This window comes from Phascolarctos cinereus, unplaced genomic scaffold, assembly GCF_003287225.1.
Source record: "Phascolarctos cinereus isolate Bilbo 61053 unplaced genomic scaffold, phaCin_HiC Scaffold_1;HRSCAF=81, whole genome shotgun sequence".
Lineage (NCBI taxonomy): Eukaryota > Metazoa > Chordata > Mammalia > Diprotodontia > Phascolarctidae > Phascolarctos > Phascolarctos cinereus.
This window is the reverse complement of record NW_027555514.1, coordinates 169,663,750-169,687,857: the sequence shown is the minus strand read 5'-3', so window position 1 is coordinate 169,687,857 and position 24,108 is coordinate 169,663,750.

Genomic DNA, 24,108 nt, shown 5'->3' with positions numbered 1-24,108 from the left:
TACTCTAGGTTAGCTATTTTAAGAGTAGGAAAAAAAAAAAGAATAGAAGCAATGTGATATACTAGGAAAAAAAATCATTGGATCTGGTATCAGGGGAAACTCAATTTGAATCCAGCTCTATTCTTTGCTATATCTGTGTGACCTTGAAAAAATTACTCAACCTCTCTGACCCTCAGTTTCCCCATATGTAAAAAGGGATATGACACCTCACAAAATTTTTTTTGATAGGATCATACATTTAAATTTGGAAAGGATCCCAAAGGTCTTCTATCATAAGCACAACATATTAAAGATGAGTAATTGAGGCCTAAGAAGTTAAGTGACTTCTCCAAGGTCACGAATAATAGATCCAGGATCAAACTGTCATAAGGGCCAAATGAGATAATGTATGTGAAAAATGATTTGTAAATTGTTATACTGACCACACGTTCTAGATTTTTGCAATTGTCCCAATTAAAAAAAACAAACCCAAACATCCTTCTATCAAGGTTTCCCCAAAGGAATAACATTTGTCAGACCATGTGTCCTGAGTTTTGGTTTGGAAAATATGGTCACCATATGGTACATCTCTGGAAATACAAAGACAAAATAACACATTTATATCACACTTTAAGATTACAAAGTGTTTTCTAAATAGCAGCTCTGAGAAGTAAGTAGTTACGGAAGATTGTTAGCTCCATTTTCCAGATGAGAAAACTGAGCATCTGAGAAATGAAGGTACCTGCCCATGGTTGTACAATTGGAAAATGTCAGAGCTGGAATTCAAACCCAGCTCTCCTGAGTCCAAGTGCCTGATATGTAATATCTCTAGACGGTGAGATTCTCTATCTTCATGGAATTTAAAGCCTAATCTTATCACATTTAAATGAATAATTAATTGTTTCCCAGGCATACTTTAATAAGAGCCAAGCAAGTCTTTTGCTTTACGTGCCAAACTTTTTCCTTTAATACTTTGTTGGTAAACATATAAACTTTATTTTTAAAATAAAATATTTTCCATTTATCCATTTTTGCACATTTGGAGATGTTTTGAGATTTTAGGAACTTACTCTCTGCCTTCCAACAACCTACTATCTTAGATAACGAGGACATGAAAGGTCTTGACTTTCCAAATATAAGAAATGGGGCAATTTTAGGACAAGTTCTCTCACAGATCAGTAAACAATGGGCTGTTCAAACTTGGGCTGATTGCTCATAATACTTTGAGAAGTCCCATGTTAGAAAATCCTAGAATTGTAGAATATCAGGATTAGAAGGGGCCTTAGTAACCATTTAATTCAATTTTTTTAACAACTGAAGAAACTGAGCCATTAAAAAAAAAGCCCTTTTTAAGCACCTACTATGTACTAGGCATGATGCTAAGTGCTAGGTATACAAAGAAAGGTAAAAGACTTGGCCTGCTCTCTAGGAATTTACAATTTAATTGGGGAAGACAACATGCAAATTATGTATGAACAAGATATATGCTGGATAAGTTGGAAATTATAAGCTGGGCAAAGGCAGTACCATTAAGGGGGATCAGGAAAGGCTTCTTGCAGAAGGTGGGATGTTAGCTGGGGCTTGAAGGAAGTTAGGGAAGCTAGGAGTCTGGGATGGGGAAGGAGATAGGTCCAGCAATGGGGGACAGCCAATGAAAATGCTTGGAGTCAGGAGATGAAGTGCCATGTTTGAGGAACAGCAAGGAGGCCAGTGTTTAGAGGTAGGGAGGAGAATATAAGGAATACATAACGGGGAAGATGGGAAGAGGCCAGGTTGTGAAAGACTTAAGCCGAATATGTGTGTATGTGTACATGTATGCATGTGCGTGCGTGTGTATATATACATATATGTATATATGTATGATATATGTTTATACACATACATATATACACATGTACATATGATATATACATATATAATATGTGAGCACATGTATATGCATATATGTACACACACACACACACACATACATACATAAAATCTTGGAGGCAATAGAAAGCTACTGGAATACAATGGAAAGAGTGTTGACCAGGTTCTGAGGACCTCCATTCAACCCCTACCTTGCTCCTCCTGTGGCCTTGGGTAAGCCACATCCTCCTTGGGTCTTAGCTTCTTTAGTCTATTCAATGAGTAGGTTGGATGATATGGTTTTTGTTTCCCCTCTAGGCTTATGATCCTATGAAGTCCAGAAAGGCAAAGTCACTTGGGTGAAAACTACAGATGTCACTCAAATCTAAAAACTGTAAATATCAGAACAATATGATTTTAAGACTGGGTGTTGACATGACTCAAATTTGAAGATTTCCTTCTATAAACTATCCAGTTTCTTGACTATCAATATTGTTCTTTTCATTATCGCTCTGTTGATTGAGGCCGTGAAGGAAGCTTATATTTTAACTCGAGTAGACACTTGGACTTTATTTGCTATTTGACACAAGGTGACTTAAGGCAGGTTAAATAAACACCTGGAGTCCTGCTTGTATCATGAGAACAGGAAAGGTAAGAAGCCCATAGGAAAGAGTAAAGGGGTCAGACAGAGTTCCCAGCCTTCAGGGGCTGAATTAATATTTTTTTTGGGGGTGGAGATATGCCAGTAGTAGTTTTAGTGAATTGGGAATTGGGGGAAGCCCCTTTGCTCCCATCCACAAATCATGATTCTTTTCACACTGTGTGGTGTCCTTCTCACATGACTAAAAGCACACAATTTACTGGATGTTTTGGGGTCAAGTTCTGGTTGTCAGTGGTCATATGACAAGAAAAACCTCTTAATCGCCGAATCTATTTCTTCATCTGTAAAATGGCAATAATAATACGTAATTATCTTGTAAAGTTGTTAGTACTGTTTTAAGATTTTTTTTTAAAGTTTAAAATGATACTAAGACTTTTGGGACTCCCTGTATAAATATGAACTCGTGATTTTTGGGATGCTCTGCCAGGTAGGTAAGCAACTTCATAGGTCCTAATTTAGCATGGCTCATATGTTACCTGGGCCTTAGAGCCCTTGACAAGGGTGGATTTCAAAACAATTTGGTAGGAATCTCTCATGAAGTCTGTCTGGCTAATGACCCAGAAAAACCTTGGGGAAAGAGAATAAGCATTTATATAGGGCGTGCTTTGTGCCAGGCACTGTTCTGAGAGTTTTACAAATATTACCTCATTTGATTCTTACAACAACCCAGTGAAATAGGTGCTGTTGTAACCTTCATTTTACAGTTGAGGAAACTGAGGCAAATAGAGGGTAAGCAGCTTGCCCAGAGTCACATAGCTATAGTGTCTGAGGCAGGATTTGAACTCAGGTCTTCCTGACTTCAGACCCAGGGCTCTATCTACTGCATCACTTAAATACCTGAGACCATCAATATATGCTCAAGCCTCTCACCAAACAAATAAAAAAATAAAAATTCTGAGTCATGCTTCTACCTAAGGAAAACATTAAAAATATTAATATCTGGTTCATTTTTCTGGCCCAAAAAGTGACCTCAGTTTCCCTGAAAGCACTAATGCTAAGAAAGGATCAAATTGTTTAACCTGATCCCCACCCCTTCCACTGTCACCACCAAAAAAACCCCAAACAAATGAACTTCAACTATTAGAAAAACTCTTCTCCCCTCTCTGGTGGGTGACAAGAAATCCTGCACTCTATTGATGCTGTTTTCCAACAATATCTCTTCAGTCCACATGACTTGCAATATCAATGAAGGAATAGGGCATTTCTGCTTCTCTGGGAATATGCCACACCAATCTCTACTACTAGAGAAGGGGGAAGAGAATAAGCATTTATACATTACGTGTCATATGCTCGGCACTTTTTACAAACATTATCTCATTAGATTCCCAAAATAACCCTTTGAGGTAGGTGCTGTTATTATCCCAATTTTACAATTGAAGAAAGTGAGGCAGACAGATTAAATGATTTGCCCAGGGTCACATAGCTAGTAAGTGTCTGAGGCTAGATTTGAATTCAGGTCTTCCTGACTTCAGACCCAGTGCTCTATCTACCATACTACTAGCTTCTACTACTACGATGATGATGACGACGACTACTACTACTACCACTACTACTACTACCACCACCACCACCACCACCACCACCCCTACTACCATTTACTACCACTGCTACACCTTTATAAAGCACTTTAAAGTTTGCAAAGCACTTTGTAGATGTCATCTCATTTAATCTCCAGAACTGTGCAAGGTAGTTGGGTGATTGTTGTTCAGTCATTTAGTTGTGGCCAGCTCTTTGTGATCCCATTATGGTGTTTTCTTGTCAAAGATACTGGAGCGGTTTGCTATTTCCTTCTCTAATGGATTAAGGCAAATAGAGGTTAAATGACTTGCCCAAGGTCACACAGTTAGTAAGTGTCTGAGGTCAGATTTGAACTCAGACCTTCCTGACTCCAGACTGAGTGCTCTAATCACTGAGCCATTTAGCTATTAGAGGTGATATTATCTCCATTTTCTAGATGACGAAATTGAGGTCCTCAAAGATAAAATGATTTGCCCAGGGTCACACAGATGGAACTTGAATCCAGGTCTGAATAATTATGGCTGAAAAGAAAAGTTTCCAGGTATTTCCCATGAGACATTGGACCCATAGCCTTATTAGGAGAAACACCTTAGGCTCCTAATTCCCTTTATATCTGGCTATAGTGTTGGTGCCACCAAGTGAGAACTCTAGGGGAGTCTTTTGTGAGGTGGGAGGTTTAAAGAAAATGGGGCAGCTGGATATGGGAATGAGCACAGACTGTGAAGCAAGCTTTCCCCTCCTTAATCCAGTGAAGATAAGTAGCATTTTATCATCCTCATTTTGCAGATGAGAAAACTTAAGTTCTGAAAAGTTAAGTATTTATGGTCACATAGCTAATAAATATGTGAGGAAAGATATGAACCCGGATCTTAATTCAGTTCAACAAGAACTTAACAAGTGTATTCCAAAAGGAAATAATAGCATGGTGGATAGAGAGCTGACTTCAGAATTAGGAAGGTCTGGGTTCAAGCACCCGCTGATACATATTAGCTGAATGACCTTGGACAAATCACTTAACCCTTTAGAAGACTAGGCAACTCTGTAAGACTACAAGTCTCAGAGAAAGTGCTGACTTGCCTTGGTAAAAGCAACTCTCTCTGGGAAATCATTCACAGGCCCAATCACTAGTCTCTATTTCCTACTATGTGCAAGGCTGAATTAATTTCTTCTGTTCTTTTGAGACATTAGGTTGTAGTTTATTCAATTCTTATGACTTTAAGTCATTGAAGGCAATTATTTACTGTTAACACTCACTCACTCTCTCTTCCCCCCCCCATCTCTTGTGAGTTAAGTGACTCACCCAGGGTCACATAGCTAGTAAGTGCCAAGTTTCTGAGGCCTTATTTGAGCTCAGGTCCTCCTGCCTCTAGGACTGTTACTCTATCCACTGTACCACCTAGCTGTCCTTAACTATCTCTTCACTTCAATTTGGTTTCAACTCCCATTTAACCATTTGGATTTTTTCCTTCCTGGTCCAAAAAATAACTTTTCTTGACAGAGAAAATGAAAATAAACTAATAATTGAATAGTTCTGCCTTCTTACTATTATCTCTTATCATCATCCTAGCAACCTCAAACAGCAGTCTTCACCTTTCTTTGATCTTCCCCCGACAGAAAACTGTGCAAATGTCCCTTTCATAGTCTTTAGGATTCAGTGATCTCTCAGTTCACTGTAGGCTTTGACCATTCTTGATTATATTGTACAGGCCCATTGTACTTTTGAGTGTTCATTCCCGTTGCTTATCCTTGCTTCTATCTTTTTCACATTTTGAAATCTGTGTTAATTAATGAGCTCAAAACTACCTTTTCTTCCCTTTGACATAACTGTTATTTGTGTCTTTGCAATGTCATTCTTAAAAGCACCTTGTCCCTCTTGGCCCATCCTCTGCTGTAGAAGCTTAGGTCATTGGCTCCAATCTATCCTTTCTCTGAGTAATTTAAGATCCATTCTTCCCAGAGCTGTGTAAAACTATGCCTAACTTTCCTGTTCATTATCACACGCTATATGATGGAGTCATTAATTTCCTTCAATATTCTTATTGTCTCTACTTCAGTAACCAGCTCTTCATTGGTCAGCCATACCTAGCATAGTACTTTCTCTTTTGAAGAACGAAATTATCATTAAGGAAAATCAAGAATTTATTGATTTCTCTGCTTTTAAGAGAGAGTGAGAGAGTGAGAGAGAGAGAGAGAGAGAGAGAGAGAGAGAGAGAGAGAGAGAGAGAGAATGCGAGTGTATCCCAGTACTGGATAGTGGAAGTCACCCATTACTACAGTATTATACTTCCATGCAAGCTTGTTAGATTTCCCAAAATTCATATCTAATTTCTCCTCTTGTCCAAGTATTAGATGAATCTTTTACCTCTGAAATGGACAAAAAAGGTTGAACAAATATGCATGCACAACGTTGGTGTAGAAACATTAACAAGCAAGGAAAGGGAGGGGAAGGTTAAGAGGGAACTCAATATGAAGAAGGGAAAAGTTGCAAAGAAAAGAAACTTCCTTATTCTGAAGGGTGGATTAAAAGGGAGAGGAGAGGGCGAGAAGCAAACAAAGAGTTATAATTTAGAGGAAGGATTCCTCAGATTTCCTCTTAGACAATGGGGGAATGGCTGAACAATTACCATAGTTTTGTGCTTTATAAATGTAGTCAATTATTATTATGCTATAAGAAATGCCAGTGAGACCATTTCAGAGTATCTTGGGTAATATGAAGTAATGCAGATTGAAATGAGCAGAACCATGAGAATAATTTAAGCAACAGTAATTTTAATCTGTGAAATGACTAACCATGTTTCCAGAGGACTTAAGAGGAAACATGTTACTCGTGCCCCGAGAGAGAAGTGATGGACACAAGATGTAGAGACATTTTATGTCACAGCCATCATGTGGATTTATTATGCTTGACTGTACCCATTTAATTGGAGGAAGGTCAGAATGGAGAGGAGTGTATAATAGGAATACTAAAAAAGGGAACCATTGGGACATTAAAAAATGTACAGAAGAGAACAGAAGGAAATTCAAAAGGAAGCATAGATAAGTAGGATAGTTTTGAAAGTGGCATTTAGAATTTATTATATTTATATGTTATATATTATATGCATATTATTATATGTTTTTTTAAAGTAAGCACCATGAAATGGATATCCATGATTTCATATTATATATATATTCATCTTTTGGTGTTCTGCTATGTGTATGGAAATATTCTTTTTTTGGTGTTTAGATTCATAATTTAAAAAAACTTAAAAGTTATAGTAGTCCAGAGCTGCGTTTCAGTCTTAATTCCTATTATATCAAGTCTCAGTGATTCCTGTGGTATCAAATTCATCTATTATGACCTGTAGTTTATTTGATCTGTTACCCAAAAGACGAAAGGAAGCCATGGATTTTATAGCTGGCCGTCTTTTTGGAGATTCTTCCCTGTCATTTACCAGTTGTCTATTCTGTTATTCTTCCTCAGCTGTCCCTGCTTTTTCTCTGTGGTCTCTGGCTTGGCAGGTATGTGTAGATCGTTCTCTCTGTCATTTTCAATTCAACGCCCTCTTGATCAGATGTGCAACGCTCCGGGCAAGCATATTTTTACTGGCTCTGAGTGTACTCTATCGGCATCCAAATAGCCCGTCATGCTTCTATTTTGAATCCAGTTTCTTTGATCATATTTGACATTTGCTGTTGTTGTGTCTGATTACCCAGTGGATTTTGTCTATGGAGTTTTCTTGGCAAAGATACTGGAATGGTTTGCCATTTCCTTCTCCATTGTGTCACCATTATACACATGAGGAACTGAGGCAAATAGGGGTTAAGGGACTTGTCCAGCATCACACAGCTTGTGAGTGTCTGAGGCCTTATTTGAACTCAGATCTTCCTGAATTCAGGCCCAGTACTCTATCCCCTGCACCAGCTGTATTTGACATCCAGAAACCCAAATCCCATTCTCAGATAACATCTTTTTAGCCAGCAGTTCATAACCAAAATTTGCCTTTTTCTTCTCAATCTCCTGTAACTAATTGGTAACAATGATGAAAATACCTGCTCTAACCCTAAACATTTCAGCCCCCCCACCCCAGTTTTAATATTTAGCAATGTCTTATAGATTTCCTCTGGCAGAATCATTTGAATCACCAGCACTGCAGTTACTCTTGGGTTCAACAAGGTTTGAGGAGTTCTCTGAAAGGTCCTAGATATGCCCCAGGAAGACAACAGAACTCTATATTGCTTATAGAGAAAAAATAGCTGTCTTAGTTCCCCTTAGCAGGGACCACCAGCCACCCTAGCTACCACTCCTATTCATCTCTTCTTTCTCTAATCATTACTGGATAGCATCTCTTCCAAAGATTCTGTAGATGCATACCATTATTTCCAGGAGTGAAGATTCTGCTTCTCTCTGAGGTGGTTCAGCCATCTCCTCTGTCAGTAATATACCTGTTACTTATCTCCAAAAGTTCAGTATTCCTTCCTTTTCCCTTCCCTTCCTTTTGTTTCTTGAAAATAAATTTAAAAAAATTATAAACTTAATAGTTACTAACAAACACAAACATTTCAACATTCACTGAGGAAGTAGTGGCTTCTAAAGACTGATAAAGAAATGTACCTCCCACATCTTGGTAGAGGGATCATAGGACCATGGAATCATAGATTTAGATTTGGAAAGGACCGTGGGGGTTATTGAGTCTAATGTCTTCATTTTACAGATGAGGAAAGTGAGGCTTAAAGAGGTTAGAGGATTTGCCCAAGGTGGTGACTACAGAAGCAAAGATACATCCTTTCCTTTTCTTCCTTCCCACCTCCTAACAGAGGGGCAAATTTCCCATTCCTTTTCCTCCACAGCCTTTTCTTCTTTGTTTCTTCCTTAAAGGTGCATCTTCTATTCTTTTTTTTTTTTTTATTGGCGAGGCAGTTGGGGTTAAATGGCTTGCCCAGCTAGTCTTACACAGACTAGACTTACACAGCTAGTGTTATGTGTCTGAGGTTGGATTTGAACTCAGGTCCTCCTGAGTCCAGGGCTGGTTCTCTATTCACTGTGCCACCTAGCTGCCCCTTACATCTTCCATTCTTTTAAGGAATCTTTATTCTTTGATCATGTACAAATGTACAGTCTTTTCTCTGGCCCTTCCATCCTCTCCTGTAGGTCCTCCTGTCCTCCTTGAAGGCCAAGGTAGGTATTTTTGGCCATTGTTTCATACTAGAAGAAGTGGAAATATTTCATATTCTATCCAGATTACCACAAAATTCTTCTTGCTCTCTATATTTGCTTGAAATGAAATTTCTTAGTCCTTTGTCATTAGAGCTGTAACTGGGGTGGGGTAATTATGAATTTGAATCAGGTTGCCCCAGGCTACCAGGACACTGGAGGACACAGAGCATTTCCAGGCCTGCAGCAGCATGGAAGCAATAGAACTTAGTCACTAGTTAGCAAGGGTAGCTTGTGTGGTTTGTCCTTTATTCTCGAAGAGGACAATGATATCAGGAAGGTGATGCCATCACTTGCAAGTAAATTGGATTTGAGTGAGGGAGGGCTGTGCAAAGTCACCAGCCTCACTTCCTCCTCCAGACCCATCTGGGTCCAGTGGCCAGATATAGATCAGGACAGCTGGAGATGGCCCAGGATGCAGGGGAAGACCTTGGACCTTCTCAAGCTAAGGTCTTTCCGAATTCTCACTTTGACTGAGGCAACGCCCATTCGATGAATAGGGCTGTTTAAGAAGTGAGCCAAGGGATGGCCCCTTTAATAGCAATAGTAATAAAAAATCAAGGGTAACTAATTAAAAGAGGAAGACTACTAGATGGCAACCTGGTTTAAGCTTCTCCCTCATTTTTCATGAATCTTTAATCTCTCCCTCTTCGGTTTTGATCAGCAATGCTAATCCTCCTCTTTCTCCCACTGACCTTTCTACCCTCTTCAGTTATTGACCCATCCCAGCTTTATCATTTACTGTGAGCTGGTGAAAATTGATTTGACTGGCATGGCCCCAGCCTCCCGAGATGTCTGTATGCTAAAGTTAATAAACCCAGAGATAGGTCATTATGCCTCCCACCCCTAACCCCCAGCCTCTTTGTGTGGCATAAAGTTAAGTTTCTTGGGCCCCTAATTCTCCTATCCCATTACTTATTAGACCTTTAAGAAAAATATTCTTTTCTCAATGGTCCTGATTACCCTATTATCTTAGGATGGGGCAGTCTTCCAATTAGTACCACAACTCTGTTCTTTGTCTAAAAATTGATACAAATTTAAACCACAAGGGCCTCTGATCCTTCAACCAGAGTGCAAATATCTTGGCATGGTTGCTCTTTATGAGCCATTCTACTGGGTGCTGCCCTTGGACTAGGGTCAATGGAGATTATATACCAACATAGTCATTGGCATCTGTTCCCTCCCCTTCTGAATTTTTTTTTTAATTTTTAGGCAATTGGGGTTAAGTGACTTGCCCAGGGTCACGCAGCTAGTAAGTGTCAAGTGTTTGGTCTGAGACCAGATTTGAACTCAGGTCCTCCTGACTTCAGGGCTGATGCTTTAATCACTGCCACCTAGCTGCCCCTCCCTCCCCTTCTGAGTAGCAATAAAGTTTGGCCAAGTATATCTATGTATGGCACTGCTGCTCCTCATCTTAACCTTTCCCTTCCTCTTTGTGCTATGTGTACTACCAATGTCACCTTGGGCAAGTCACCTCAATTCAATTCAATGAACATTAAGTGCCTCCTATCTGCCTGACACTGTGATAAGCTGAGGATACAAAAAGAGGCAAGGAGTTTATAATCTAATGGAAGGGGAAATGACAACATGCAAGCATCCAAACATTATATTTATCTATATCTATATCTATATCTATATCTATATCTATATCTATATCTATATCTATATCTATATCTATATCTATATCTATATCTATATCTATATCTATATCTATATCTATATCTATATCTATATCTATATCTATATCTATATCATCTATATCTATATCTATATCTATATCTATATCTATATCTATATCTATATCTATATCTATATCTATATCTATATCTATATCTATATCTATATCTATATCTATATCATCTATATCTATATCTATATCTATATCTATATCTATATCTATATCTATATCTATATCTATATCTATATCTATATCTATATCTATATCATCTATATCTATATCTATATCATCTATATCTATATCAATATCTATATCTATATCTATATCTATATCTATATCTATATCTATATCTATATCTATATCTATCTATATCTATATCTATATATCTATATCTATATCTATATATGTATATATAGATATATATGTATATATAGATATATAAATACATAGTAAGCTATATACAGGATAAATAGGAAATAATTAACAGAGGAAAGGCACTGGAATTAAGAAGGGATGGGAAGGTCTTCCTATAGGAGGTAGGATTTAGTTGAGAGTGAAAGGAAGCCAGGGAGGTCAGTAGTTGGAGTGAAGGAGGGAGAGCATTCCTGACGTGGAGGACAGTCAGAGAGAGTGCCTGGAACTAAGAGATGGAGTGCCTTGTTTGTGGAAGAGCCAGGAGACTGGTGTCACTTGATGGATGATTACATATTGGGAAGTAAGATGTAAAAAATTCTCTCATCTATAAAATGAGAGGTCTTGGATTAGGTGACCTCAAAGTTTCCCTATAGTCTTGAATTTATAATCATGTATGATCCCATGATCATCTCCTTTGTAGCTAGACTTCTTGGAAATGTTATAGCGGTCTCATAAAGGTATCTTGGGTTGTTTTCACAGATGGCAAATTGTTCCTTGCCCTCCTTCCCTGGCCGCCCAACTCAACTGAAGGTGCTGGGGGGGATGCTTACTCCAGGTCTTCAATATACTCACTCTTTTTTTTGGTATCTCTAATAGCTAGTGTAACCCAAGAGGATCCCTACGTGTAATGAGAGCCTTGGTGACGTCCTTGTATATGGCTTGAAGGCAGGCAGAATAGACGTCTAAGCTCTTCTCTCTCAATCTTTTTCCAAAGGACGCTTTAATTCCTGCCAGGAGGAAGAGTAAGAATTTGGGGCCGCAGGTCACTCTGCTGTCCTCAGAGAGAGAGGGGGTAACTGGGCTAGAATTATATCTGTCTGTTCCCTTATTTATTGTTAGTCTAGGGGATATTATTGGGTTTAATCTAACTTTTGACTGCTTTGTCATTATTGGGAGGGGGAAGGGGGAAGCAGGATCCCAAGCTCTACATTCAAGGCTTGACCCTTTTCCCACCAAATACCAGTACCAAAATGAACATGCAGAGTGAATAGCAAAGAAAGCCATTTCTCCAGAGCATAGCAAAACAGAAATAAGAGAAGGTATACATTAGAGAATACATACCGGACAATACAGATTGAAGGAGCTTTCTCATTGGGAGCAGGATAATTCAGTTCAAACCTTGATCTTACCCTAGAGGAAACTCCCAAAGTCTCTAGAGCAGCAAGCTGGAGATAGGGCTGTAATAGAAGAAGACAACTCCCCTTGAGGCTGGTGAAGGAAAAGGCTGTGGAGTGCTGAGGAAAGAGTGGAGGAGTAAGAAGATAAAATTTTCAAGAAATTTAGCTTTTAAGGGGAGGCACATAGAATCTTAGGGCAGCTAGGGGGCACGGTGGCTAGATCACCTATCCTGGAATCAGGAGAACCCAAGTTTAAATATGGTACCTCCTAGCTGTATGATCCTGGGCAAGTCACTTAACTCTGTTTGCCTTAGTTTACTCATCTGTAAAATGAGCTGGAGGAGGGAATGGCAAACTATTCCAGTATCTTTGCCAAGAAAAGCCCAAAAGGGGTCACAAAGAGTCGGACATGATGGAAATGACTCAACATAGATGATCGTAGATCTTGAGCTGGAAGGAGCTGTCATGACCATCTAGGCTAAAGCTCTCATTTTAGATTAGGGATCTAAGGACTACTTTGGGTGTCTACTTGGTAGCAAATGACATTTGGGAGAATACAATATCTGGATAGGAAAGAAGAGTCAAAGGGAGATGTTTCAGTATTTAGGAGAACAAATCATGTCTCTTGTGGTATAGTAGAAAGAGCATTGACTCTGCTTTGGAGTCAAAGGCTTTAGGTTCAAATCCTACCTCTGAGAATACCTGTGTGACCTTGATAAGTCATTTAACTTCTCTGGGCCTCAGTTTCCTGTATTGGTGGTAGTGAGGTGATGGATGAGGTACTAAGAAGGAACACAAGTGCTCAAGAATCATGTCAATGAATTTATTTCTCATAGACATGACGATTTTCACCTCCCCAGACCTTCAGATCTATGTACAAACACAGGAAGATGTGTATCCCATATAGTCCCAAATTCTGAGTCACTGAACTTATGCCAGATGGTTTTTACTGGACAGATTCACAGGGACCGAGTGGAAGGAAGACCTTAGGGGCAGTCAATCAGTGGGTGGCCCAGAAGGTGATCCTGGTTATTGACCAGAAGGTCATTTTGATTAGGAAAGTTTGCTAACATTGTACACCTGGATTAGAAGAAGTTTGCTAAACTGATTATTATCAAGAGAGCTTTATATTCATTGCCTAAATGAAACTAACTAAATCAATTATTGGTACATAGAAACTTCTCAGTACTTAGGAGAGTCAATCAGTGGTTGAACATGGAGTACTTTCTGCTAGGGCCTAGCAATATAAAAGACAAAATATAGAAGACCAACAATACATAGTGGGTTTGATTATCCAGCATAATATGTAATTAAGTGGAGTTATGGAATTTCCATCTCTTTAGGTAATCACAGAATTATAGAATTTGTGAACTGAAAGGGACCTTAGCAGGTGTCAAGTCCAACCCATACATGAAGGCTTGTCTGCCATAACATGTCTGGCAAGTGCATGTCTAGAGACTTCTTGAAGAGCTCTAAAGAGAGAGGGATCCTAGCACCTCTGGAAACAAGCCATTTCACTTTGGGGCAGCTTTACCTGTGAGGAAGCTTTTCCTGACTTTAAGCCTCATTGTAACTTCTATCCATCCCTCTGGGGTCAAGCAAAACATGTCTAATCTCTCCTCTCCATGATAGCCCTTTAAATATTTGAAGAAATCTATCATGTTCCCTCTGAATTTTTTTCTCTAGCCTAACATAACAAATTCCTTTAAATGACCTTTATATATTATCATGAACTCAAGGCCCTTTGTCATCCTCATTGCCCCTGTTTGGATACTGTCCATCTTATCAATGTCCTTCAGATCACTCAGAACTGAACAGAGTATTCCAGATATGGTCTAATGTGCAGAGCATAGTAGGATTATCATCTCTCCATTCCTGGAAGTTTAGTCCTTCCTAATGCAGTTAGAGACTGGATTAGCTTTTTTTTTTGGCTGCCCAATCATGTTGATCGCTCAGATTGCAGCCCACTAAATCCCTGAACCCTACCCCAAACCTTTTCAGAAACCCCCACTGTCTATCCATGCCTCCCCCATCTTATATTTTTGAAAGGTTTTTCTTTTTTTTTTTTATGCCTAAGTGTAAGACTTTACATTTATCCCTATTGAATTTCATTTTATTAGTTTCAGTCCCATATTTGGGCCTGTCAAGATCCCTTTGAACTCTGACTGTTTTCATCCAGTATATTAGCTCTCCCTCCTAGTTTTGTGTTATCTGCAAATTTGATAACCATTCCATCTATACTTTTATCCAAGTCATTGATAAAAATGCTAAATAGCACCAAGTGAGTGCAGATCTCTGTAGTACTCTACTAGAGACCTCCCAATGTCGAAGTTGAAATTGAATAATTTACAACTACTCTCAATCTGTCTGTCCAACTAGGTCTGATTGTATTTTTGTCTGATCTGTATCTCTCCATCTTCTCCATAAAAACACTATGAAACAATCAGAAGTTTTGATAAAAATTTAAGTAAACCTTATCCACAATGTTCCCCTCATCTACTAGTCTAGTATTCGTGTCAGAAAAGGAAATGAGATTCATCTGGCATAACCAGACTAATGATGATGACTTGATGAAACTGGGCTGGCCCTTTGTAATCACTGCCTTTCTAGACAAGTCACCAACCATTTCTTTAATGATTCTTTTTAGAATCATTTGTAATCAAAGTCACGCTCATTGGCCTATAGTTTGCAGACTGTTCCCTTCACATTTTGAAAATCAGGACATTTTCCTTTCGCAGGTATACCTCCCATTTTCCAAATTATTTCAGATATCACTGACAATGGCTCAGCACTTGCATTTATCTGTTATTTTAATCCAAAGACATGGTTCATCTAGGTCAGGTGACGTGAGCAGGTTAGAGTGGATAGTTTAATCGTGGCCCCATCATTATGGGCCTTTTTATGTCATCTTTTATTACTAATATTCTGTAGTGTAAATATATTCACATGATGAAATCATGTCAAATATTTAATCTTCACAAACCAGATTTCTCTGAGTCTTAATCAGTTCTCTAATGAGTAGAAATTGTTATCTATTTTTAAAAGACCGAGATAGTTCTTTGAATCAATGAATTGAACCAATTCTTCTGACATCCAAAGCTGTGCCACACTTGTTTTTGTGATTCTAGATGCCTTCAGGTCCAGGCACATGGTACCCAGAGTAAAAGGGCGTCAACATCACAACCTTGCCTGCTTATTTAGGCTTGCTATCAGGACAAAACTTTCTACCAATTTTAGTCTAATCTCCAAGAGTGAAAAGGGCTATCACAGGAGGTCTTCAAAGAAAAGCTGGATGACACCCTGTCATATATGATAAAAAGGGCATTCTTATCCAGTTGTCGTTTGGACTAGACAGTCACAAAGATCCCTTCTGACTCCGAAATTGTTATTTTCCAGTCCTGTGATTAGCGTTCCTCTGCCTCCCTCTAGTGGCTGATGCTTGGAGTCATAAATGTATTGCAAGAGACTGAGCACTCAAGGGCTATGATGCAATGGAATTCATAGGACCTTGGATATAGAGCCGGGAGCGATTGCTTCCATCTAGGCCATCTCCTTCATTTACCAGTTGATGGGAGGAAGACTTTAAGGAATCCTTTTGTCTTGCTGAACTAAGTGATTTCAAAAATAGTAACCAGGAGTGAAACCTTATATTCTATACATCTTTTGGTCAATTGTGTGAGGGTAAAGAGGTAGTCTACAGTAGAATATCACTTATGAAAACCTGCATGTTCCCTCAGTCTATGTGTAGGTTATTTTAATACAAATTTCATATTATACAAATTTCATATAGTTGGGAAACTACATACACACACACACACACACACACACACACGGGCAAAGATTAGAAGTTGTTATTGTTTTTTTGGTCAACTTCTTTAAAAAATCAGGTCACATCTGATGAAAAGTTTATAATAAAAATCTTTTCAGATCTCTTCATCATCCTGCTTAAATTTCAACCTTAAATGTCCTCAGGATCACTTTGTACAGTTGGGTTTCTCATCAAGCTTGCTTTAAATTAGTCCTACCCTCTAGTAGTTCTCTTTATTTTATGAGATCAGCTAAATTATTCATTTAATAGACTGTTGTGGATTGTCACGGGAATAAATCCACCACTTATTATTTCTTGAGTGGATGATTCATTAAGTATAGGACTATTAAACAGATGGACCAGGGAAATTTCAGTAAGACATTTGACAGAGTCTCTCGTATGATACAAGTGGACATGAGGTAGAGAGATGGGAGCTGGATGATAGTAGACTTGGGTGAATTTGAACGTGATTGGTTGAGCAATGGGAATGATTCTATTTCTGTGATTTGATTATATGGATTTTAGCCTGGAGAAAGTTCTCTGTGGGACAGTTACAAGGTTCTCTATAAAATGGGGGTAATAATGTGACGATCAAATGAGATAGTATTTGTAAAGCTCTCAGCACGGTGCCTGACATATTAGTAACTCCTTAATAAATACTCATTTCCGTCTTTCCATCTTTATCAAATTTGCAGGAAATCAAAATTGTTTTTTCGTAGCTAATACCTTGGATGAAAGAACTGGGATTCTAAAAGATTTCAATAATGGACTGAATTTTATAATATGTATGTGTATGTATAGTTTTTTGGGCAGTCAATAAAAGTTAACGCAATTTTAGGCTGCATTAAAAGCATAATCATCAGAGTAAGTGGTTATAGTCTGTCCTATTTTAACTCCACCCTGGTTGAAGCATATTTGGAACACTGAGTTCCATTTGAGGCATCTCATTTTAGGAAGGACAGTGATGAGCTGAAGATATTGAGAAAAGTGTTATCAGTATAGTAAGTGGACTTGGCAGTTGAAAGAGCTAGCGGTGTTTATTCTGGAGACATTTTAGTGCCTCCTCCTTTTACCAGATAAGTCAGGCTTACTCTTCGGTTGGGGTTTGTAGGAAATAATTTAAGAGTCAGTCAACAAGCATTTATTAAGTCCCTCCTATGTGCCAGTCACTGTAATGAGTGCTGGACATAGAAAGGAAAGAAAGCACAGTACCTGTCCTCAAAGAATTTTTAAATTTAGGATTATAACATGTAAATAACCAGGTACCTGTAAGATCTATACCGGATAGATAGAAAGCACTTTGAGAGGGGCATTCACTAGCATCTGGGGGTGAGGGGTGAGGTGGAATACAAGGGAGGATCTGGAAAGGGCCTGTTGCAGAAGGTGGCAGTTGACCTGAGTCTTCAAAGAAGTCAGGGAAGCCAGAAAGCAGAGATGAGAAACACGAGCCTTCCAGGAATGGGCAGAACCAGTGGAAAGGTATGAAATGAGAGGTAGAACGTTATGTTTGAGGACCTCTGAGTAGGCCGGTGTCATCTGGTCATAGAATGGGTGGAGGAAAGAAATGCATAAGCCTGGAAAGATAGGAAGGGGTGAAGTTATGAAGAATTTTAAATGCCAAACAGAAGAGTTTATATTTGATCCTTGAGGGAATAGGACCTCCTGAAGTTCACTGAGCAACGAGGTGATATGGTCAGAAATATATGTTAGAAAAATCACCTTGTTAGTTGAGTGAGGGATGGACTCTGGTGGGAAGAAATGAGTCAGGGAAACTGTTGTCATTGGAAGAGCAAAGGTGATGGGGGCCTGAACTAGGTTTGTGTCTTTGTGAGGGGAGAGAAGGTAACATATAGGAGACATAGAGTGAAGGTAGAAATAACAAAACTTGGCAATGGATAGGAGTCGAGGATGCAAGTGAGATTGTGAAAGGTCATAGGGAGGGTTGATCAAATTCTCTTATATTCACATGACTTTTAGCATTTAGCAACATTTGCCCTCTAATTGAGTGATTTGTGGCAAACTAACCACCACATTCAGGGGAGGAAGAAATAGGGACAAGTGCATAAAACTTAGAAATCTAGGCAGTTGATTGAAGGATATTCATTGTAGCCAGTGGAGATCTCAGCTATGAGAGGGAGATAGGATAAGATATTCCTCAGGTCTGTGTCTTTCTGGAGAGCTAGGTGGCACTGGATAAAATGCTGGGCTTGAAGTCAGGAAGACTCATCTCTCTGATCTTAGATCTAGATCTGGCCTTCCTAACTGTGTGACCCTGGATAAGGCACTTAACCTTGCTTGCCTCAGTTCCTCATCTGTAAACTGAGTTGGAGAAGGAAAAGGCAAACCACTCTAGTATCTTTTCCAAGAAAACCACAAACAGGGTCATGAAGGGTCGGTGTATGACGCTGGGCAAGTCATTTAGCCCTGCTTGCCTCAATTCCTCATCTGTAAAATGAGCTGGAGAAGGAAAAGGCAAGCTACTTCAGTATCTTGCCAAGAAAACCTCAAAAAGGATTACAACTGAACTGTTTTTCTGCCGGGAATCTCAGCTGAGCTGCTGCTCTCTGCTGCCATCTTCAGGTCGTCAGATTTAATTCATCTTCTTTCCTGTAATAGGGAATTTCAGCTCTTGAGTTTATATTCCCAGAGTCTTCCTTTAGCTATTTTATGATGCAGTCCCCACTTAGCGTCACCCAGTTAGCTAACCAGAAATGCCCTTAGGCTTAACTTAATTCAAATTCAAATAGATTCAATCAAAGCCTTTGAAGACAACACCTTTATCTGGCTGACTAATCTTATCATTTGAGGATTAGTTTCTCTCCCAATCAAGAAGTAAAGGGGAGGAGCCAAGGTGACTCTTAACCCTCCTTCCCTCATTAAAATGTCAACCAATCAGGACTGTCTTACCTTTTCAAAGGTAGGTCCAAATGATATACTGTCAGGACAAACAGAAGGAAGACATACTTAGGTTTAAAAGACCTTGTCAGCCCTCACTCAGAGAGAGGCCATTGACCCAATTTATTGGTTACTGCTAGCCTAACTAATAAATTGATCATGCTCAGTACATTGCCTCTCAGTTTATCTTAATTTTCAAATGTAACATCAGCAATTGCTTGTTTTGAAACTCTATCTTTACTACCAGCTTCTTTACCTGAACTGCCTCAAGGAAAGACCATAGATGCTGTCTTCCTAAGCAGGTTGTAATCTTTTTAAAAGCAGGACCCAGGAAGCTGGTATGGTAGAATGTACCTCGAGTTCTTGCTGCTGGGGGAGGCTGAGGCTGGTAGATTGCTTGTCTGAACTATAGTAGTAGCTAAATCCAGGAATGTGCTTGAACTAGAAATTTTTAGTGTAAGCATTTATACTTGGAAATCAGCAAATGCTACAAATAAGGGCCTAATTTATTGCTTTGTTGATTATCTAGACTTGAGAAAGGGATGGAGAAATGTTAATAATGCATATTAAACTTAAAAGTGTATCTTGAATACAATTCTCTCTCTCTCTCTCTCTTTTTTTTTCTTCAGGGAGATGGTTGTTAAACATTTACCAGCATACTGGCTCAAGCTGATGGAGTGTCATCACTAAGTCTAGGACCTATATGGTGAGCTTCTTGGGACTGGGGCACCAAAATTGGATCAGGTCAGACAAATGGAACACATTAGAGCTTCTCTACTGATCTATATCGGGTTTAGGTCTGTGAGTGGCTGATGGATACTTCCTGCCTAGTAAGCCTGGGGGACCCAGTTTCAAAAAAAGAAAAAAGGCAGAACCCATGAATTAAAATTCTTTTTGTGTCTCCCACAGAACTTGTATGTACATAGTAGGAATTCAGTCATGTTTGTTGAGTTAATTTTAAAAAGAACCAGACTCCTACACAGTGAACCATTATTTTTGCAGGTGATTACATGTTACATAAACATAGGTGGCATATAGATGGGAGGAAGCAAGAAACTCTGAAAGGGCATTTTCTTGCAATATTCACACATTTGTGAAGTCACATAGGTTAAAAAAATCTAATCAAAGGGTTTGAATGAGCAGAATGCAATATCTGAGTTAGCTTGTCTACACTACAGGCTAACAACCTGAACAAGGCAGGGGGGCTTTCCCTGCATCTCTCCATGTGACCTTTTCACATTGTTCCTGGGTCATAATGTAGTCTAGGAGATAAAATTGTCATTAAGTTATTTTAGTTGTGTCCAACTTTTAGTGACCCCATTTGGTGTTTTCTTAGCAGAGATACTGGAGTGGTTTGCCATTTCTTTCTCTAGCTCATTTTACAGATGAGGAAACTGAGGCAAACAGGGATCAGTGACTTGTCCTGGGTTACACAGCTAGTAAGTGGCCAGATTTGAATTCATGAAGATGAATCTTACTGCCTTCAGGCCCAGTACTCTGCCACTGTGCCACCTAGCTGCCCCAGGAGATCGAATGCTGATTGTTTTTTTTTAAATGAAATTATATAAAAATGTAATTCACTATTTTATGCATTCTATATTTTTGGCTCAATGACCCTCTTCTGTGAGATATTTCATTCTCTCAGATGTCTTCCCTTAGTATTCATAGATTCTGACCCTCAGTATGTGGTCACATTGCTTCAATAAGAAATAATTAAAATGAAAAAGAAAATACAAACTTTCCTTTGTCACTACCTCTCCCTCCAGATTTTTGGTGAGGGTTTGAAAAATTCTCGAGCATGCCTCCTCTTGCCCCATGTGAGTGGTGGGGAGGGAGAGATTGGCAGCATTCCTCAAGGATAAGGAATAAAGACCTGGTTCACCCAGTTGCATCCTCATTGCTGGCTAAGCAGGCCTCAATCACTATTATCTATGGCATCTCCACAAATTCTGGCTGATGATTTATCTTGGTGGTTTTTTTTCTCCTAAGCCTAGTCTAGGTGGGTATCCGATGTCTCCCAAATCCTGCCTGCCTCTTGTCCTCTGGTGTTGTCATCTCAAATCCCTCAAAGTCCCAAACAGAAGATGTCAATGAGAATAACTAAAGCATTTTGTATTGTATTGTACAACTCGCTCTTTTGCTACAAAGGGATCATTGGGACCTTGCTTATGAAGTAGGAGTAATCCATTTCCTGTGTCAGAACCTCAGAATTTGTTCTACCACCTTTCATCTGTGAATAATTTTCTCAGGCTCTGAAAATCTCTACAGAGACAAAAAGACAAGAGTCTCCCAGACTGCCCCCCTCCCCTCCCCTCCTTCAATTATTTACTATTTGTATATTTTCCTCAATAAAATTTCTCAGGGCTTTAGAAAAGTGAACTGTTTGCAAAAAGGAAGTATGATTTTTATTTGTAAGAGCAATATTTCAGAATACCAAGAGCCTGATTATCTGAATGTAGGTTCTATCACACATAGTATGTCCATTTTATAGATGCTATTTGAGGTTGTGTGTTGACACAAATTTACACGGCCACATGGACAATTAGTAACCAAATGAACAAGAAAGTCCTACCTCCGCCCCGCAATTTTTAATCCCAGATCACAGGTTTCATTGGTTAAACTACAGCGAGAATGTAGTCCAATTAAAATGTCTGGTGTGAAGTTAGGTATTTAGTTTATGTTTGATGATTAATCATGGTTAATCACACAATAAAGATGTGGGGGTAAAAAACCAAGGCAATTAAAAATTCAAATACTTCAAAAAGAGGAAAAATTGATTTGAAGAGATAATGATCAGTTGAAATGAGGGAATACACTTCAAATCTCTAAACCCCAGTGCAGCACTTTTTATTTCCTGGAGGGCAGGAAAAGAAGGCCTTTGGAATGATCAGTGAAGCTTAATTTAAAAAACCAGAGGCAAGGTTGCATCTGCATTACTAACCAACAGACAATTGTGAGTTTTAACAGATCATTTTAAAGAAAACCTCAGATAACTCGCCTAGTTGAAGATTCAGCTGTTAAAATGATTTGTAGTAGAATAATTGGCCAAATGAGATAGTTTTTGCCAAAGGTATTTTTGTTAAATTGAACATCTGCCATGCTGTTGATGAATTATAGAGTAAGTACAATCTCTCCTTAAGACTTGGTGGCTTGGGGATTTAGTAAAAGGAAAAATTTTAATTTTGTTAGGGTTTAGAACTGATAGGCATCTCCGAAATTATCTAGTCTAAATGCCTCATTTTATAGATTTGTTGTTGTTCAGTCATTTCAGTTGTGTATGACACTTTGTGACTCTATTTGGGGTTTTCTTGAGAAAGACGCTGAAGTGGTTTGCCATTTCCTTCTCTGGCTCATCTTACAGATGAGGAAATGGAGGCAAACAGGGTTAAGTGACTTGCCCAGGATCATACAGCTAGTAAATGCCTGAGGCTGGATTTGAACTCAAGTCTTTCTGATTCTAGCCCTGGTGCTCTATCCACTACACCACTTAACTGCCCTGTTTCAACACACACAGGCTAAACAATTGAGAAATTCAGGGCTGAAGATAGAGAAAGACCATGAGTAGCAGAGCAAGGTCTTTTGGCTCTTGTGATTGGTAGCCAGATGGTGTAATGGATAGAACAGTGGACCTAGAGTCTGAAAGGACTGAATTCAGATATGATTTCAGGTACTTAATAGCTTTGTGAGCCTAGTTAAGTAATTTAACATTTTTAGCCTTAGTTTCCTCAACTGTTGAATGGGAATAATAACAGTATCTACCTCACAGAGCTGTTCTGAGGAGCAAATGAGAAAATTTATGTCAAATGCTATGCATACCTCAAAGCACTATATGACCTCTAGCTATTATTATTATTATTATTATTATTATTAATTAAACTATAGGCTTGACAGTGTTACTAGAGCATATTTGGGATCTTTCTCCAGCCTCAGCTTAGATTTTAAAGTCTGGACATTGTTTTTATTGGACCATGCCGTACTCTTACATTTATCCTTTTTTTTTTTTGAGATTTTTTTTAAATTCAATTTTATTTTATTTTTAGTTCCAAATTCTCCTCCTATTGAGAAGTCAAGAAAATTCAAGCCCATTACAAATGTATATAGTTAATATTGCAGCTAGGTGGTATAGTGGTGGATAGAGTTCTGGGCCTGGAGTCAGGAAGACCTGAATTGAAATCCAGCCTTAGACATTTATTAACTGTGTGACCCTGGGCAAGTCACTTAACCCTGTTTGCCTCAGTTTTCTCATCTGTAAAATGAGCTGGCGAGGAAAATGGCGAACCACTTCAATGTCTCTGCCAAGAAAGCCCTAAATGGAGTCACACAGAGTCTGTGACTGAAATGACTAAAAGACAACAAAAAAGTCAATATTAATACTTTGTTATCTGCCCTACTGCACATATCTTTTAAAACTCACATTGGTTGGTGAGTTCCATGTATAGCTATATGGTATATTAAGATAACTTCCATTTATTTTTCCTCAATCAGTCAATAAGTTCTTATTAACACTTACTGTCTACTAGATGCTTTGCTAAGCCAAGTTCTTATTAGGATCTTTTCCTTTTTTGTCTTCATTATTTTATTCTTAAGCATTTCTCATCTTTTCTGGGCTAGCTTACCCTCAAGAATTTCAAGTCAATGGGATTCAATCCATCCTTCTTTTCAACTCTTTGAAATTTTTTTCCTTCCAAATCTAGGCTTCATGACAGACTCTGTTCATTTTTGTTCTCCTTTATCTCATACTCTAATAGGATTGTTCAGTTCCCCCAAGATTTCTGTAATTTTCACCCTAGGAAATAGTTCCTCTTTGTTAATGAGAATCAGATCTAGGAGAGAATTTCCCCATTTTGAATCCATCTTTTAAGGAATGAATTTATCATCCTCAAATCAAGAGGTTATTGGTTTCCATGTCTCCTGTGCCAGTCTCTAACGTTTAATTCATGCAATGTAGGTTGCAGTAAATGTGTTGATGTTGACTTAGGTCTTTGTTGGGTCATC